The following is an 18,277-nucleotide window of genomic DNA, read 5'->3' on the forward strand; positions in this document are numbered from 1 at the left end:
CTGGGGCAAAAGGGTGCCTCCCTCTCTAAGGCGCCAGACTCCCCCCCCCCCCCCCCCACCCACTGCGTGAGTCTCTGCAGCTGTCCTGCTAAGTAGCATGCCTCCATGTCCGGGACTGCCAGTCCTCCCTCCGGTTGTGATCTTTTTAACGTGGATAAGGCTACCCTCCTTCTGCTCGTGCCCCATATAAAGGCCTTCTGTGCAACTTTATATAGTTTAGTTATCAAGTTTCTCCTTTCAGTGCACACTAACATGATTCGAAATGACAATAGCTTGGGCGCCTCCTCGGAGAAGCAGGAGTATAATGCTTCATGGCCGCTCTCAGTCTGTGATATACAAATTTCTGCATCAGAGAGTCGCTAAGGCCCCCAATAAATTTGTCCAGCGAGATGAACTCGCCAGTCGGGAAGACATCTCCCAAAGTGCGGATCCCTGCTTCTTGTAATATCACCAGCACTCCTGTTTCGTCCGAGACAGATATTGAGGGGTGGTGGAGTAGGAGCAACTTGTTTGCCTGCACGTGATGCAAGTGTATGCCATGCTCTAATTGTACTCTCTAGCGGGCTTGCAGTTTTAAGATTTGTAATTTTAAACTCGTGTGGTATAATGGCGTTAAGAGGTGTCGGATGCACGTTGTTTGATTACATTGCTCCATGTGCAATAAAGTTATGGGGTTGGTACCAATATTGAGCAAAGTGGGCATGGGCACATAAGTAGTTTAGATATAAGTCTGGGACATTAAATCCACCTTGTGCATACGGGCGTGTGAGAGTGTTCCAGCTTATTCTAGGTTGTTTACCTACTCAGGCAAGGGTTACCATGCAGAATTGCAGTGTTTTATAAAACTACAATGTGAGGGGGATAGGGATATTGCCAAATAAGTATAAAAATTTAGGGACGACGACCATCTTCATTATTGCTAGTCTATCGGCCAGCGACAGAGGAAGCCTGATCCAGCGCGCTACCGGATCTCGCAGCTTTGCAACGGCTGTGCCGTAATTCAACCTAATGACTTCCTCCGGGTCTCTATCCACCCAGACTCCTAGATATTTAAGAGATGTCGTACACCATTCCAATGGAAGTTCTGTTGTGTGTTGCCGGGGTTAGTGCAAACAACACTGATTTGTTCCAGTTTATGGTTAACCCTGAGTGCCACCCAAATTTAACATACTCTCCCAGGGTAGGCTCCAAATGTGTGCTCGGATCTCTGATGTACACCACCATATCGTCTGCATAGGGTTAAATAGCTAGAAGTCGGAGACGATATCCTAGGGCACCTGATGAGTATTTTTGTCGTATGATGCAGGCTAGGGGTTCTAACGCAATAGCAAATAAAATCGGGGATAGCAGGCAACCTTGGTGCGTCCCTCTGTGTATATTCATTGGCTCTGATGTGAGGCCGTTAACACGAACTCGCGCAACTGGTTTTGTATATACCAGTTGAATCCAGTTTAGGAACGCTTGTGGCATCCCCATCCTGGTCAAGACCGTAAAAATATACGCCCATTGGATGAAGTCAAACGCCTTAGCGGCGTCTAAAAAGACAGCCGCTGAGGGCAGGGAGGGGTCTATCTGGTTCAAGACTGCAAAAAGTGTACGCAAATTATGTGTAGTGGACCGTGAGGGAACAAAGCCTGCCTGGTCTGGCAGTATCAGGGCTGGTAGTAACAATTGGAGTCTAGATGCGATGCTCTTTGCTAGAATCTTTACGTCTGTGTTCATTAGAGATAGTGGGCGATATGAATCTACATGTTCAGGTTCTTTTCCTGGTTTTATCAAAGTTATTAAGAGCGCCTCGCACAGAGAGGGGGGCAGGTATTTTTTATTGTATGCTTCTGGGTACATGGCTAGTAGATGAGGTATCAGTAGGTCATGGAAGGCTTTGTAAAACTCGCCTGGGATCCCATCTCCACCCGGCGATTTACTGTTAGGCAGTGACCGGATAGCATTCCCCACCTCCTCCTCCGTTAGTGGCTGAACCAAAAATTCCCGGTGACAGCCACGCCAGAGCTATGTCGTTTGAATAAGCGTTTGTCTTGTATGTCATGGCAGACCGCCTCTCCCCATATAAATCTGCATAGTAGTCTACAAAAGCTTTTAATACATCTTAAGAATCGTGCATCCGTGTACCTGTTTGGGCGCTATGGGTTTGGATGTAGGGGATATCTCTTGCACCTTTGATCTTGGTGGCTAGACTACGTCCCGGTCTTCCTTCTTCCCCATATGCTCTTGCCACCCACCTTTTGGATAAGTATCAGATCTCCTGATCCGCCATTTCCTTATATTCTTGAAGATGCGTTTTTGTGTCTGCTAATATTTGAGGTCTGGGGTTGGCTTCGTACGGCGTCTCGAAAGCCTGGAGTTTCTTTTCTAGTTGGGACATTCGAGTGCGCAATGATACCAAAACGTCAACTCTAAGGCCAATACATGCACCGCTTATGGTGGCCTTAAAGGCTTCCAAAAGCACTTCCGCAGAGTCCACAGATCCTGCATTTTCCTCAAAGTACCTTATAATAGCTGTCCTTATCCCATCTCTAAAGACTGCATCTGTGATGGCAGAGGCCTGTAGTCTCCATTGAAATGGGCGTGGGACATCGGTGGGTAATGTTAGAAACAATATTACGGGACAGTGGTCAGATAATGTTTTGGGCAGATGTTTAATCTCGCCTGCCCAGTTACCAATTGTTTGAGTCACTAGCCAGTAATCCAGCTGAGACCACATATTGTGCACAGTGGATATATATGTACCCTCTTTCGTCCCGGGATGTCTAAGTCGCCAGATATCCGTCATTCCCTCCTTATGTGTTTTACATGCTTGTTTGATCGGGGTTCCCTGGGATCTATACATGTCCATGTTTAGGTCTAATGGGAAATTGAAGTCCCCTCCCAATATGATCGTGGACGGTTGCAGCCTATATAGCCTAGTAAAACAATTGGTGTATAGTTCAGGGTCATCTATATTGGGCCCATATAGATTTACCAGAGATAGATTAGTACCCCTGAAGTTGCCCTAACATATGACACACCTCCCCTGGTCATCAGATTATGAGTGAGTAGTCACAAAGGGAACACCCTTGCGAACCAGATCGAGCACTCCCCTTGAATAAGATGAGTATGAGGATGCCTTTTTGTTGTGTGCCCAATGTGAATTTTTTTTACTACTGCGTGTGGTGTAAGGTGTGTCTCTTGAATGAGCACTATGCCAATCTGATGCCTATCAAGATAAAAGAAGACCTGTCTGACATTTTTAGGGTTGTTTAGCCCACGTACATTCCATGTAACTAGTTTAAACGTTTGCGCTTTTTGTGTGCATTAAGAGGGCTTCACTACTGTATCAGGGTGAGCTGGTGATGTCACTTTAAACTGTTCAAGTAGATGTGACGCACCGTGTAAAGGTGTGTGAACACACGGTGACTATAAGTTAAGAACCATAAAGAATATAACCCTTCCCTACTCCCACTCTGGCAAAGCCATTCTACCATAAACATTTCCCATTTAACAACAATCTCTCCTGTACTCGCCCGGGAGTGCGGTATGACAAAGACATTCAATTAAGGTTGGGGTCTACCTTGTTTGGGGGGCGCCAGAGCACTTTACCCTTCCATAGACCGAAGGGGCCGGGAATATAACTAAAAGGCCCAGGACATCTGGTACAGATTTGTGGTTAGGGGTGGGTGCCTTCTGCACCTCTATTTCCTGCATTCACCCCATGTTTCATTTGCACAACTAGGAGTGCTCTATAGTATCTTGTGGCAGAGTTAACATATATTTTCCAAACTTCTATTTCTGTCACTTATCTGACTATACAGTTCGGTAGTGCCCCTTATTCGTCCTGGGTCGGGGGGGGGAGTCTTCTTCTGCTTCTTCATTCGTGAAGGGTGGTCGCAACTTCTTTACTTTCTTGAGATAGTCAATGACTGCCTTGGGATTGTTGAACATGAGGATGGCCATCTTGCTCCATCCGCAAGCGTGGTGGATACAGGATGGAATACTTTACGTCTAGTGACTGTAGCTTCTTTTTTGCAGGCCCAAATCCGCACCATGCCACTTGTACCGTCACTGTAAAATCTGGGTAGAAAGATAGATGATTGGCGTCAAACCGAATGGCTCCTTTTTCACGCAAGAGACCTAACACCGCATCCCTCTCTCTGTAATTCGAAAGTTTTGCTATTATTGGGTGCAGTGGGGCTCCGGGGGGGGGCACACCTGCGGGGATCGATGCGCCCCTTCCACCACAAACACTGCAGACAGTTCCTCGCTGCCGAAGATTTTCCTAATAATCTCCTCCACATAATGTTCCATCCGGCCTGTACTGGTGGATTCCAGGACACCCAGTATGCGTAAATAAATACGGCGCAACTGTGCCTTCAAGTCCTCATTCTTGGCTTGGATGACGGCAAGTACTTTGCCCATGTTCAGTTGTTAATGGGTCAGTGTTTGAATATGGTCCTCTGCAGTTGAGACACGCTGCCCCGCCTCAGTGAGCCTTAGTCTTGTTTTTCCAGTTTTTAAGCCATCTTGTCCATGTGTATATTGAATCCTGAATATTTCCCCTACGTTCTGGGCGTGTGATGCCTGCATTTGGCCCAGATTCTTCCCAGATTGAGGTTCCAGACGGCGTAGCTGCGATAGGGCGCAGCTATCTTGCCGTGGGCTCAACAGCGCACCCCATGAAATAAATTTGATTTTATTTACACATCTTCGTAGGCATATTATCAGAGCCTTAAACATTCTGTACGAAAGCTAATTTAGCTGCGTAAAATGTTGTTGTTTGCTATTGTTCGCTTTGCAACAGCTTTGTCAGGATAGAATCATAAATGACAGCCAGACTCTTCAATAGGGCAACATGTGTGAGGTTTATTATATAAATAATATCACTCCTTTGTTTAGTTAGAGGAGCATTATGCTGAAACTGTTGAGGTCGCTTCCTGCTGGAAATTCAGGCCAGCTGAATCCTGTTTATCTCCTGAGAAGGATGGTGCCCAGCCCTACAGCAAGATAGCTCCCAGATTAAACATACTCACAGGTAACTGGGAAGTTAGATCACCCGCTGCAATTCTGGCTGATTCACCAACCCTAGGCACACTAGGATAGTGAGCAATAGGTAGGAGCATAACTGTAACTATAATTATATGCAAGCACACATGGATATGCAGTTTTGGCTTTGATGTTGTCCAACAAATACACAGGTTTACTGAGAAAGTATGAATCGTACGAGTAATACACTTGATGAGGGCCCAGGGAACTTCTCGGAGGGTATATGCGGTGGGCATATATTTTTTTTTCCTACTTGAAGTGACTTCAGATAAGTTTTTCTTCCGACTCTGTTCCCTTCACTCACAAGGCTTTTACTGCTGCATGTATTCAACTGCTCTTTGAGACAGGCAGCGCAATGCCCAATAGTGATTTGATAGTACAGGTTAATGGGGTGATACTGTTAGGATAACTGCTGGGAATTTGTATGATGCAAGTAACCTTTGCCTTTCCCACCATGCTTTTAAGGAAAATAACCTTTACAATGCAGAAATTAGCATGCAATGCTTTTACCACACAAGCCTTTACTATACATGGTAAGTCTATTTATAAATGTCTGAGTGTTGGTGGGTGTATATATATATATTTATATATATATATATATATATATATATATATATATATATATATATATATATATATATATATATATATATATATATATATATATATATATATATATATATATATAATGGTAAGATTTTGTTTTTTTTAGAGTTTAGGGGTGGGGAAGGGAATTTGGTGGTACGGGTGTGTAATGCAGTAGGAGTTCCCATGTATTGGGACCACATGACTACCATGTTTTAATTTACTTTAGGTGTTTTACTTTACTAGAGTAAATGTACATCATGTTTTTGGTACTTGCGTGGACTTGTGATTTCTTTCGTGTCTCCTTAAAGCTGCAGAGTGTGAGTGTTTCACAAAGTACAACAGCCTTGCAGGAATAGAACGTGTGGGATGCACATTTGAGAGCATGAGCGATAGAAAGGTGTGGAATGTACGTCTCTGTCTCGGAGTGTAGTGTTATATGCAGTGGTAACCAAATGTGCATTATGTTGTACATTGTGAAATGAAGTGTGTGATGCCACAGGCAGTGGCGCACAAATGTGCATTATATTGTAACTTTGGAAGTTTTATGAAGTGTTTACTATTGGCTTTGACATGCCCTCATGCCATCTTGAATTCTGACTCTTGAGCTCAGCACACAGACAAGTAGCCCCCAGTTTACTTGCGGTATTTAGGTTATTCATGTTCAAGATTGTTTTCTGCAGTTTCGGAGATGTTTCCTACTTTCGCAATATTCACTAAGATAAGGGGCCGGAACGTGTGGGAGCGCAGAAGAATACGTGAGAACTCCTTTGCCTTCGCTTGTGGGAGATTGGCCAACTCCAGTAAGATTTCTTGGTAGAGATGATGTTTTCTCAGAAACTTATAATGCATTGAGAATAATATAAAACCGGGGTCTGTTGACTAGGATGGCAGGATTTTGTTTTGACCTGAAGGACGGATGCGTCTATTCAGTGTGGCAGTTCCCAGCCTGCAGAGCCTCTTGACCCCAGGGCCGTTAATCCCCCAGTCTGGTGTGGGCTAAGAGGAAATGATTGCAGCAGGTGAAGTATTTTCTCTGATTACTGGCATTCTGATGTGTGAGTGTGTCTGTCTGTACAGTCAGGTCTCCAGAGATTATAATCATCTGATGTATTCTGTGTATATATCTTACACCATTCCATGTTTTCCTTAGCGGATTACTTTTATTTAGCAGTGCATATTTCTTGCAGTGGACGTACAGTATTATTATCATTATTATCTGCTTGTATTTTTATCCGATGCATTTAACAGTTGCATTTGCTTACTTTTAAGTGTGTTATTATTGCTTGTACATACATATATAAATCTCTGTATACATTTGCATTTTGTTTCATTTGACATCTGGGAAAGCCTTTCTGTTAGAGAGTGTTGCAAAAATAAAACCCCACGCTTTATTCTGAAAACGGTCTTTTGATGTGCCTCATTTTATGAGAGTGAAACCCCTTTTGAGGTGTTCCTTGCTTTGCTGCGTGTGTGCCTCCATGTGAGAGTGTGAGAGTGCTATATTTCTTTTATTTGGGAGTGAGAAGGTTACCAACTTTGTGTGGACTGGAGGCCACCATAGAGTGGCATTTTGTTTGTTATGTAGGTCTGGCTTTGATGGAGGCTTGGGGCTATCTGACATTTATTTATATTATCTTGCAGCACACATGGTGGCAGTTTATGACTGGCTCACTGAGGGGAATGACCCGGCATATTGTTTGGAAATATATTCATTGGGGATAGACGGCCTGCTTGATCTCCTTTACAGAGTGCACCTACTGAGTACCCTGCCTGCTTCCACAAGGGTGTCTCTCAGTTGCTGGAGGACGGCACTTTGCCTTAAATGGGTTGAATGGAGTGCACATGGCACGAGCGGAATACAAATTATGGTCCCACTGTGGGATCAGAAATGGCATAGGCAGTTCTGTTAGTGTCTCTTAACATGGTATCTGTTGAACCCTTCATACCGATTGAATGTATGACGTTACAACGCATACATTTACAACGCATGCCTTTACAACTCAGTTTTTACATGCAACATCCTGTACAATGCATACATTTATATCGCATGCCACTAAACAACAATTTTTTTTAAAATACATTTACAACGCATTCCATTACATCGCATTGTACATTTACAACGCATAAAATTACAACGCATATCATTACATTGCATTTAAGGTAAGTGTTGGATAGTGTAGGGGTAAAAATTACTATTCGAACTCCAGGGGGTGCAACAGTAGGGTAAGTGTTGGATAGTGTAGGGGTACTATGCGTTGTAATGGTATGCGTTATAATGACATGCGATGTAATGCCTGCGTTGCAGTGACATGCGTTGTAGTGTCATGCGTTGTAGTGACATGCAATGTAATGGCTGCTTTGTAGTGACATGCGTTGTAAAGGATGTTGCGATGTAATGACTGCGTCGTAAATGTAGTGCGATGTAATGACTGCGTTGTAAAGGTTGTTTCCCATAACGATTGCATATCACACGATCCACCAGGGAATACTTAACCCTCAACGTAGATGCAGTGGCTTCGGTGGCAGTGCTATGGGAGGCCTTCAAATTTGACATTGCATTGTGTAGATATTAGCTATTGCACCAGGGAACACCAGAGTAAAAATCAGGCCCTTATAGATCTTGAACGGCAGATGTGGTTGCTAGCGGAGCGCCTAGCATGGCTGATGGATGCAGGGCACTGCAGCAGGTGGGATGGGCACAACAACATCAGCAACAGCTCCTGGGGGAGGGCAAACAGGCCTGGTGTGTTGCACAGAGTTGCCTGTATCAATGGGGAGCTAAATTGAGCAAGATGCTGCACAGGCTTCACCAATCCTCTCACTCTCGCACTACGATTCCTACAATTCGTACTGAGCGGGGTCAACTGTTGGTGAACCCTCGTGAAGTGGCCAGCAGCTTTGCCATTTATTACAGTGAGGTATACACCCACAGAGAGACATTGACTCTGAAACAGAAAATTGACTTTGTGGGAGCCTTGCCCTTCCAGGTCCTCTCTGACTGCGCCCGAATCCAATTAGATGAGGTGATTATGGAGGAGGAGCTCCCCCTTGGATTTCCATGCAAATTATTTCAGGCATTTCTGCCCCGATTTTGGAAATACCGCTTGGGGTGATCCATTCTACACTCAAGGGTGAGCTGGTGCCATGCAGAAATCATGGTCTTCCCTAAGCCAGACCACCCACCGGAGGAGCCCTCGTCCTATTGCCCGATTTCCTTCCTGAATATGGAGGCAAAACTCCTGGCCAAGACACTTGCCAACAGGCTAGTAAAGTACATACCAGAGCTGGTCCATCCAGACCAGAGGAGCTTTATGCCTACCTGTCCCAAGCGACATAACATCAGATATGTCTACGATGCTTTGGCTCTTGCGACTCACCTGACAAGGCCAGCGGCTGTGCTCCTGGTCACTATGGATAGAACATTCGGTTCAATCAGCAGGGATCACCTATTTTTTCTTCTACAGAGGATAAATTAGGGCTCCAAATTTCTCTCCTATGTCGAGCTATTGTACACCAACTTATCAGCGACAGTAAGGCTGAAGTGTGCCATATTGGATACTTTCCAGATTCATAGAGGGCATTTCTTTATACACTGGCCATGGAGCCCTTCGCGGTATAGGTCAGGATGGATGCCCAGGTGAGAGTTTTCGAGCGGAGCACAGGATTATCTGAGAGGATCGCCCTATATGCGGACAATGCCCTATTTTTCCTTACCGAGCTGGAGACCTCCGGGCCACGAATTATGCAGATCATGCATGTTTTTGGAGAATCCTCCAGCCTTGATATGAACGCCGGGAAATCAAAGGTTTTCCCTGTAGATGGCTATTCTGGGACCACAGTCTGGGAGCCAGGCCTGACATTGGCTGAAGGTGGCTTCAAATATTTAGGAGTGTTTGTATCCCCAGATGCGGCAATGTCATGTGCCCAAAACTTGGATTTAGCGTTAACTTAAGTAAAAGATGAGGGGCCCGATTCACAGAATTAACTTAAAACTAAATCCTAAACTTACTACTTTGTGGTATTCACAGAATGCACTTACTACTTTTGGTATTCACGGAATGCACTTACTACTTATGGTAATCACAGAATGGATTTACGACTACTAACTTTACGTCCGCACTCGGGCTGGAAATTCCGGCCCGGAGGCGGAGCTTCTGGCCCGGAGGCGGGGCTTCCGGGCCAGAGGCGGAGCTTCTGGCCCGGAGGTGGGGATTCCGGCCGGTGGCGGAGATTTAGCCATGGCCGATATCTCCACCTCAGGCCCGGAAGCTCCGCCTCCGGCCCGGAAGCTCCGCCTCCGGCCTGGAAGGTCCGCCTCAGTACAGTGCTTGTGGCCTACCGTGAACCATAGGTAACGCCGATGGGCCGTCAGGACGGGCGTATGAAAATAAGCATCCTGCAAGTCCAACGCTACCATCCAGTCTCCAGGGTCGAGAGCAGACAGGATCTGAGCCAGTGTCAACAGTTTGAAGCAGTTGACGTTCCTGAGACCCAAGATAGGACGCGGCCCTTGTCCTTCTTGGGCAGAAAGTAGAGGGAATAACAACCACAACCTAATTCTGCGGCAGGAATTTGCTCAATGTCTCCCTTGGCCAAGAGAGCCGTAACTTCCTGTTGGAGAAGGGTCAGGCGATACTCAGACATGCAATGGAATTAAGGTGGCATGGATGGAGGGGAAATCTCGAAGGGGAGAGAGTAGCCCCTTCGGTCTATCTGCAAAACCCACCTTTCCGACATGATCGTTTGGCGGTGGGGGAGGTGATGGCGGATCCTGCCACCCACTTGTAAGTGGTGGCCCTGAAATGTCGGACTAAGAAGGCTTGGAGGCTGCTGCAGGGGGGCCGCTGGTGGACCGGCTCGCCCACTGGCCCCCGGACCCAAGACGGTGGGATCCACGTCCCCGGCCGCGCAGAGGCTGGACAGCTTGCGCAGGTCTGTGGCTTTGGGTGGTACATGGTGGGGCATCCCTTCAGTAGCCACAAAAGGGGCAAAAAGCGGACTGCACTAGGCGGGAGGTGGAAGCGAGGCCCAAGGATCTGGCCGTAGCCCTGGAATCCTTTAAGCGCTCGAGCGCGTTGTCTGCCTTGTCATCAAACAAGCGACGGCCATCAAAAGGTATGTCCAAAAGTGTAGCTTGGGTATCACCCAAAAAGCCAGTGGACCTCAACCAGGCATAGCGTCTCAGTGCTACTGACATTACAATCGTCCTGCCTAGTGAGTTGACGGTGTCCAGCCCACATCTTATGTTGAACTTCGCTGCTTCTCTCCCTTTGGCAACTGCACAGGAGAGCACGGCCTGGGTCTCGTCCGGGCACTGTGGCAGCACCTGCGCAACCGAATCCCACACTGAATGGGAGTAACGGTCCAAGAGACATGCTTTGTTCTCCAACCGCAGTCTTGCAGGAAGATAACATCTTTTTTCCAAGGTGGTCCAGCTACTTGAATTCCCTATCAGGTGGTGCGGTAGGGAATGCGCCCTTGGAAGTCGAGGCTTGGACCACGAAGCTCTCAGGGGTGGGGTGCTGGGAGAGGGAAACAGGATCTACCGGGGCCGGGCTGTGGTGTCGGGCAATGATCCTATGCACAGGAGCCCCTGTGTTGGGCTTGGACCAAGTGCCCGAAAGGATGTCCATGAGGGCCTCATGAAACAGCAGCAGTAGAAAGCTCAAGGTTTAAGGCCTCAGCCGCCCTACCGAACACCACTGCATTTGAAGCACCCTCCCCCGTAGACACGGTAGGGGGAGATAGCATTCCAAGGTCTGGGGAGGTGTCCAGACCACTGGCTTCACCCAACTCCTCTCTCCAGTCCGATTCTACTAACTTGTCAGCCACAGGGTCCACAGACCCCTCCCTGTCCTCCTCGCCCTCCTCTGGTAGCCACTCAGGGCGATAAGGAACACCAGGGGAGAACAGTGGTACCAGTTGGCGCAGGTCCCGATGTCGGTCAAAACTGGTCGGGGTCCATGTCCACATCGAGGGGGAGGCTTGGGTCAACGTCGGCAGGGGACACATCGGAGGAGGTGGAGGTGTCGTCACTGGATTCGGCGCTGGAGGAGGGGTCATGAGGTTGATCGCCGCCAATCTGGATTCAGGTCTGGCTCGCTGGGGGCCCTGCGGTGCCAGAGCCGAAGCCGCCAGCATTGAAGGCCTAGAGCCCCCAGCCAAGACTGCAGGGCCGGAAGGCACGCCAGTGGAGTCGGGCTGCCCAAAGATCGAATGGAGGGTTTCGTAAAAACTGCAACGTTGGGCAGTGTTCGCCCCAGCTCCCGGAAAGGGATGGAGACTCAGAGTCGCGTTGGCCGACGGACGGGGAGAACGCAAAGAGCGACAGTGCTTCTTCACCATCTTTTTGTGCTTCGACTTACCCGAAGACGAAGACTTCGACATGGAATGGTGGTGATGAGTCCGTGACCAGTCCCGCTACCTCCCTCTCGACCAGGCCCTCGATTGGAGTCATCACCTAGAGCGGAGCTTTCAGGAGCGGAGCAGACTGCCGGGCCTTGAGAAGGTTTCGGGACCACTCCCGCAAAGACTTGGGGTTCATGGCCTAGCAGTCGGAGCAAGAGGTACCGCTCTCTCCGGATCTGCGGTGGCTGGTGTGGAAAAAGAAAGAACTGACGTCAGCGCGCAGGAGCGGCGTCTAAGGAGCTACCGCGATGTCATACCGGCGACCACAACGCCAACGACGAACGCGGAGTTGGCCAACGCCACCTACCGACGCGCAAGGGTACTGCTAAAGAAAATTCTCCGGATGCAGTCTGACGCCTGGGGGTAATTCTAAGGTGAGGAACCCATAACTAATTCTCTTTTTCAGATATAACCTTTAACTGTGTTAACAGCAAGTTCTTGCTAGGCCACTGAAAGGCAAATAAACTTTCTTGCAAAGGTTGAACATGCCGTAAGACACACCATGTAACAAACATTTTCCAGCATCCTACATATACTGATTCACACCAACCACTTCACGAGGAAGATCGAAAGAGGTCAACTATTCCTGCTCAATTGCCATACATGTAGGTGTAGGTTGTACAAGCTTGGGTGCAGGACCAGGCCCTGTGCCTGTGACAGGAGGTTCTCCCAAAAGGGCAACCGGATTGGAGAACAAATGTTCATGGCCAGATATTACAGGCATCACATTCTCCTCGCCCAGTCCAAGGCCACTAGGATATGTCTCTACTGGCCATTTTCAGTAATCTGGGCAGGAGAGGGACAGGTAGAAAGGAGTACAGGAGTCCCAATCCCTATTGCAGGCCAAAAACGTCTCCCAAAGAGGACTGCCTTCAGTATTTCAATGCAGAAAAGCTTTGACAGCGCCTGTTCTCTTCGGAAGCAAATAGATCAAGCCAGGGTTCTTCCCACTGAAGGAAGATGCCCTATGCCAGCTCCAAGTGTAACTGACATTCATGAGCAACTAGGCAAGGGCAGTTGAGTTTGTCAGTCCTGGCGTTTAAAGATCTTGCTAGGCGTTGTGGAATATGGGCTACGTCCTGAGCTATGGGCAACGTCCTGAGCGTTCAGTCACTACCAGACATGTAGAGCCTCTAAGCACAGGACCTACCCCCTCATAACGACATACTTGTTGCAGTACCACATGGTGACACTGTTGTCTGTGAGCACCTGTATCTATTCCCCCTTGATGGTTGAGAGATACACCTTCAGTGGCAAGAGAATCACTTGCAACTTCAGCAAGAAGATGTGGAGTTCTGCTTCTGCTGGGATCAGAGTCCTCTGATCTTCATCTCTCCCAGATCACCACCCCAACCCAGTAACGCTGCATTTCTCATGACCGTTAGGTCTGGGTGGGGGTATGGAGAGGGGTCTGCTGTGGGACCAATTGCGTCCAAGCAGACACACGGCAGGTCTTTCACAAACTCCTTCGACATCTGGACTGAATCTGATAGATTGCATTGGTGCTGAGCCCACTGCCGAGCCTGCATGCGCCACCTGGCTTGGTCCACAAGGAGAACGAAGGAGGTCAAGAAGCCAAGAAGCATCAGAGCCAATCTTACTGAGACCCAGGCTGCAGGTTCAAAGCTAGGGGTCATAGTCTGAATGTCATGGACTCGTTAAGGTAGCGGGATGGCTCGGAAAAGCACCATTTCCAGGATGGTTCTGATAAAGGGGAGTCAGGTGTGACTTCAGCATGTTGATGGAAAGACCCAATACTGTAAAAAGGTTGACCGTAGTCTGGAGGTGGTTTAAGAACATTTGTGGCAAGCCCGCCTTCAGCAATCAGCTGTCGTTGTATGGGAAGACTGGTATTCCCAACCTCCACAGATGAGCTGCGACCAACATTTGTGAACACCTTAGGTGCATTGGTTTGGCCAAATGGTAGCACAGAGAATTGGACATGCTCATGGTCTGCCTCAAACCACAGATAGCCCAGACAGGGTGCGAAAATAGGCGCCCTGCAAGTCGAGAGCCTAAATTCAGACTCCTGGATCAAGGGCAGACAGAACTTGGGCCAGGGTGAGCATTTTGAACTTGTAATTCTGAAGGAAGAAGTTCAGAGGAAAAAGATCTAGGATAGGATGGAGGTCTCTGTTAATTTTCGGCATCAGAAAATAATGGTAGCATCAACCAGTCCCGATGTCTGATGCCGGCACCCTATCTACTGCTTCCTTTGTCAATAGAGCCAGAGTCTCTGCTTGGAGTATGGCAAGAGGTCCTCCGGGAGGTGTTGTGGTATGGATGGCATATACGGGGGCCCAGAAACGAAGGGTAGGGAATAGCCATGTTCTACGATCTGGCCCGCCCGTGGTCAGACTTGATGATCTCCTAACCAGAAAGGTGAAATGAGTTCGGCCTCCTACAGGGTGATTAGGTGCCCCCTGGGGCAATTTAATGTCATGTAAACGTAATTTCTAGAGCACGAAATCTTGTCCGAGGGCGTCTTGGCACTATCAGAGGCGGGTCTGAGGCAGATTAGTAGAAAGAAAGTAGGCGTCTTGATGAGCTTAGGTGTCAGCTAGTCTTGTGGGAAAAGCCCGGTCTTTAAGGCTTTTCTGAAGGCGAGTAAGGAGGGAGCCGCTTTTAATGTCAATGGTAGGCTGTTCAAGAGCACAGAAGTGGTCCTGAAAAATCTCCTTCTGCCCGAGTGGTCCTCTTGAATAAGGGGACAGTCAGGTTCATGGCGGGACCAGAGCGGAGCATCCTCCCTGGGATATACCAACTAAGCTTCTCCTTAAAGCGTACTGGTCCCTGGTCATGCAGTGATTTATATGCTAAGCATAATGTTTTAAACCTGCAGCGTTGTCTAACTGGTAACCAATGGAGTTCCTTAATGGTTCCTCTAACGGATTCATATTTTTGAATTTTTATTTCTTTATAGAAAGCAAAATCAAGGAAGACATACAACAGTCTGATTAACTTGGCATCAATAAAATCTGTCATGGAAGCATTGACAATCAATTGCAAGACCCTCCCCTCTTCCTCAGCCCTGCCCCCCCGGCCCCTGCACTCCCCTCCCCTTAAAACAGTCCCCCAAGCCATTTTCCCCATACTTTGCGGAATTTTTTGGGGCCGCCCGGGCAGCGTACAACGTCCGCTCCTGAGTGGCACACCAGTCCACCCCTCTTCTCCAAGTAGCACCTCTGGGTGGGTCGGTTTGTTTCCATGCGGCCGCGATATCCCTTTTGGCCACCACTAGGGCAGTAGTTAGAAAGTACATTTCGTTACGGGAGCCGTCCAACCCCTCCGTTACACACCGCAGAGCAATTCTAGGGTCATGGGGAACCTCCCATCCCAGGACCTCAGCTAATTCCGTTTCAATCTCGTCCCAATAGCTCCCCAGGCGGGAACAAGACCATACCATGTGGAAGAAGTCCGCCGGATCTACCCCACATCGAGTGTAGGAAGCGTCCTGATGGAGGCCCGCACGATATAAGCGGTCCGTGGTCAGATATGCGGCGTGGAGATAGTAAAGTTGGATGAGCCGCAGTCTAGCTGAAGTGGTAAGCGTTCTGGGTGCCATAAGGGCGTCCCTCCAGTCCGCTTTGTCCAAGGGACCCACCCAGGTCTCCCACCGCTGCCGCAATCCGCTCCAATCTACCGGGGTATTGTTGATCAGAGATTTATAAATACGGGATATCCCAGCATCACCTGAGCCTCGGGCGGACTATGGGCGGGTAGTCTGGAATCTAGAGGGACATGGGACTGGATCGCATGGCGCAGCTGGAGGTATTTATAGAATTGCGAAGACTGTAAAGAGAATCGGATCTGAAGCTCCTGGAAGGAACACATGTGGCTCCCCCGCCAGACATCACCTAAGCAGGAGATCCCTAGAAGATCCCAGGCTCGAAATCCCTCATGCCCCGCCACCTCCCGCAGCCAAGTCCCGTGCCAAAGTGGTGTGACCAAGGTCACTGTTCTCGACCAACGGGTATGGCGCAAGGCGGCGCGCCACGCCAGAAAAGGGGCCCGCACGACATCCGGAAGCGACCGGGAGACCATCGCCCCATAGAGCATATTCTGAATAGATGAGAACCCGGTGAGTTGCACCTCGAGTCTATAGGCCGGATCATCCCACCCGTTCGAGAACCAGGCATGAATCACCAACAGCTTAGTGGCCAAATAGTACAAGTAAAGGTTAGTCATGCTCAGGCCTCCATCATATGAGGGGACCCGGCAGCGGTCCAGTGCCAAGCGGGGTCTGCCGCCACCCCAAAGAAATTTAGTCGCCATCTTATCCATTTCCCGGAACCACGGGCGGGGGAAGGGGCACGGTGTGTTTTGTAGCATGTATAGGAACTTGGGAAGGATCATCATCTTATAGAGGGCAATCCTCCCCCATATTTTTGAATTTTAAAAAGGAAATGTGCAACTGCATTTTGTAGAGTCTGCAGTCTCCTCAGGGGACGTGTCACAGGGTTAAGGTAGAGACTATTACAACAGTCAATCCTTGAGAGTATCAAAGTGATGATCACAGTTTTTAATTGTTCTGAGGGTAGGAATTTCTCATTCTTCTTTACAAGACTCAGAGCGCAGAAAGAGGCTGATGTAATTTTGTTCACCTGATCTTTGAGCTTCATTTCAGTATCTAACAAAAAATGAGATTTTTTACTTTGTTTGAGGGTTCTGGAAGAGGGCCCAACTCAGGCAACCACCAAGCCGGCGTCCAGAAGGAGGGTTTATTGCCAAAGATGATGACCTCGGTCTTAGTGGCGTTCAATTTAAGATAGTTATTGTCCATCCAATTGCTAACTTCACTCATGCATGTCTTAAATGCAGAGCTCGAGCTCGAACTAGATTCTTGTTTCGTTAGAGACACCACAATTTGAGTGTTGTCAGCATATGATGCAAGAGAGAAACCAGAATTTTTGATGAGCGACGCCAGTGGCGTAACAAAGATTGAAGAGTGTAGGACTCAAGGCTGAGCCCTGGGGGACTCTGCATGGCAAGGAGAAAGGCTTTGATGAGATATTGCCCAGTACCACACTTTGTAGTCTATTTGCGAGAAAGGATTGAAGGAGGTCTAGTGCAGTATCCTTAATCTCTAGGCTCCGTATACGGTCAACCAGGATCTCATGGTTGACCGTATTGAACGTCACAAAGAGGTTGAGCATGATCAGACCCACTGTCCACCTGTTAGCCAACCTTTCTCAGATGTCCTTTGTCGCCATTATCAAAGCAGATTCTGTACTCTGGTTTTCCTAAGACCATGCTGTCTATCATCCAGAAAAGCGTTTTCCTCTATGCACTCTGAGAGTTGCTCATTCATCACCTTCTCTGCCAGTTTGCCAGTGAAGGGGAGTCTAGATATGGGGCGATAGTTGTTCGGGTCCAGTGTATTCAGGTTGTCCTTTTATAACAGAGACTGACCAAAGGCCAGCTTCCGTATAGAAGGGAAAATTCCCTCGGCAAACATCGTATTAAAGATTTGCTCAATGTTTGTGCTATTTGTGCAGAGATCATGTGCATTATTTTAGGAGGGCAGGGGTCTTGTGGAGCGCCTGATTTAATTAATGGAATTAACTTTGTGAGTTGTTCTATTGAGGGGGGCTTAGAAGTGGAAAGAATAGCTTTAGCTAACGTGGCAGTTGATGGTTGCCAGTCCGATTTGCTGTCCTAAAATGTTTACAACCTTTTCTTGGAGAAAGTTGGCCAGTGTGTTTTTATTTGTTATTGAAGTATTGTAGCTAGTTGGTACCAATAGTATTTTTTATAACGGAAAAGAGAGTTTTGTTGACGTCACAGGCTGATTTTATCTGTCCAGCGCAGTAGGATGTTTTTTCAGCTATGATGAGTTTTTTATGTTCAGCTAGTTTGTTTTTATAATTTATTTTCTCCTCCTCCTCATATTTCTTTCTCCATTTCCGTTCTTGCCTGTGGCAATCCTGCCTAGATGTCCTAAGTGTTTCATTATACCACGGCAGAGAGACTTTCTTAACCGTAGTTCTTGGTTTGATCGGTACTACTATGTCTAGGGAAAAGGTTAACCAGAGTGAAAAAAAATTAACGCACTGTTCCAGATTTTCTGCTGGATGCCACAGTATTGAGGTCAGGGCATCCTTTAATTCCTTTGACTGTAACTTGTGCCAGGCTCTACTGGGAGTATAATGGTGAGTATCTCTGTGCCTGCTTATTTTCTTGATCTTTGTTTGCCAGTTGACTGCCCAGTGATCAGACCATGTGAGAGGGAGAGATGGAAGTA

The 18,277-nt window shown here is 47.8% G+C and overlaps 1 protein-coding gene across 1 annotated transcript in view; it reads right to left on the reverse strand.

Moving 5' to 3' along the window:
• UNC80 (unc-80 subunit of NALCN channel complex) overlaps window positions 1-18,277 on the reverse strand; it is a 3,271,126-nt gene that overhangs the window by 1,961,351 nt on the left and 1,291,498 nt on the right. The gene's annotated exons all lie outside the window — the stretch shown is intronic.

This window comes from Triturus cristatus, chromosome 3_2 (genome assembly GCF_964204655.1).
Source record: "Triturus cristatus chromosome 3_2, aTriCri1.1, whole genome shotgun sequence".
In the NCBI taxonomy this organism is placed as follows: Eukaryota; Metazoa; Chordata; class Amphibia; order Caudata; family Salamandridae; genus Triturus; species Triturus cristatus.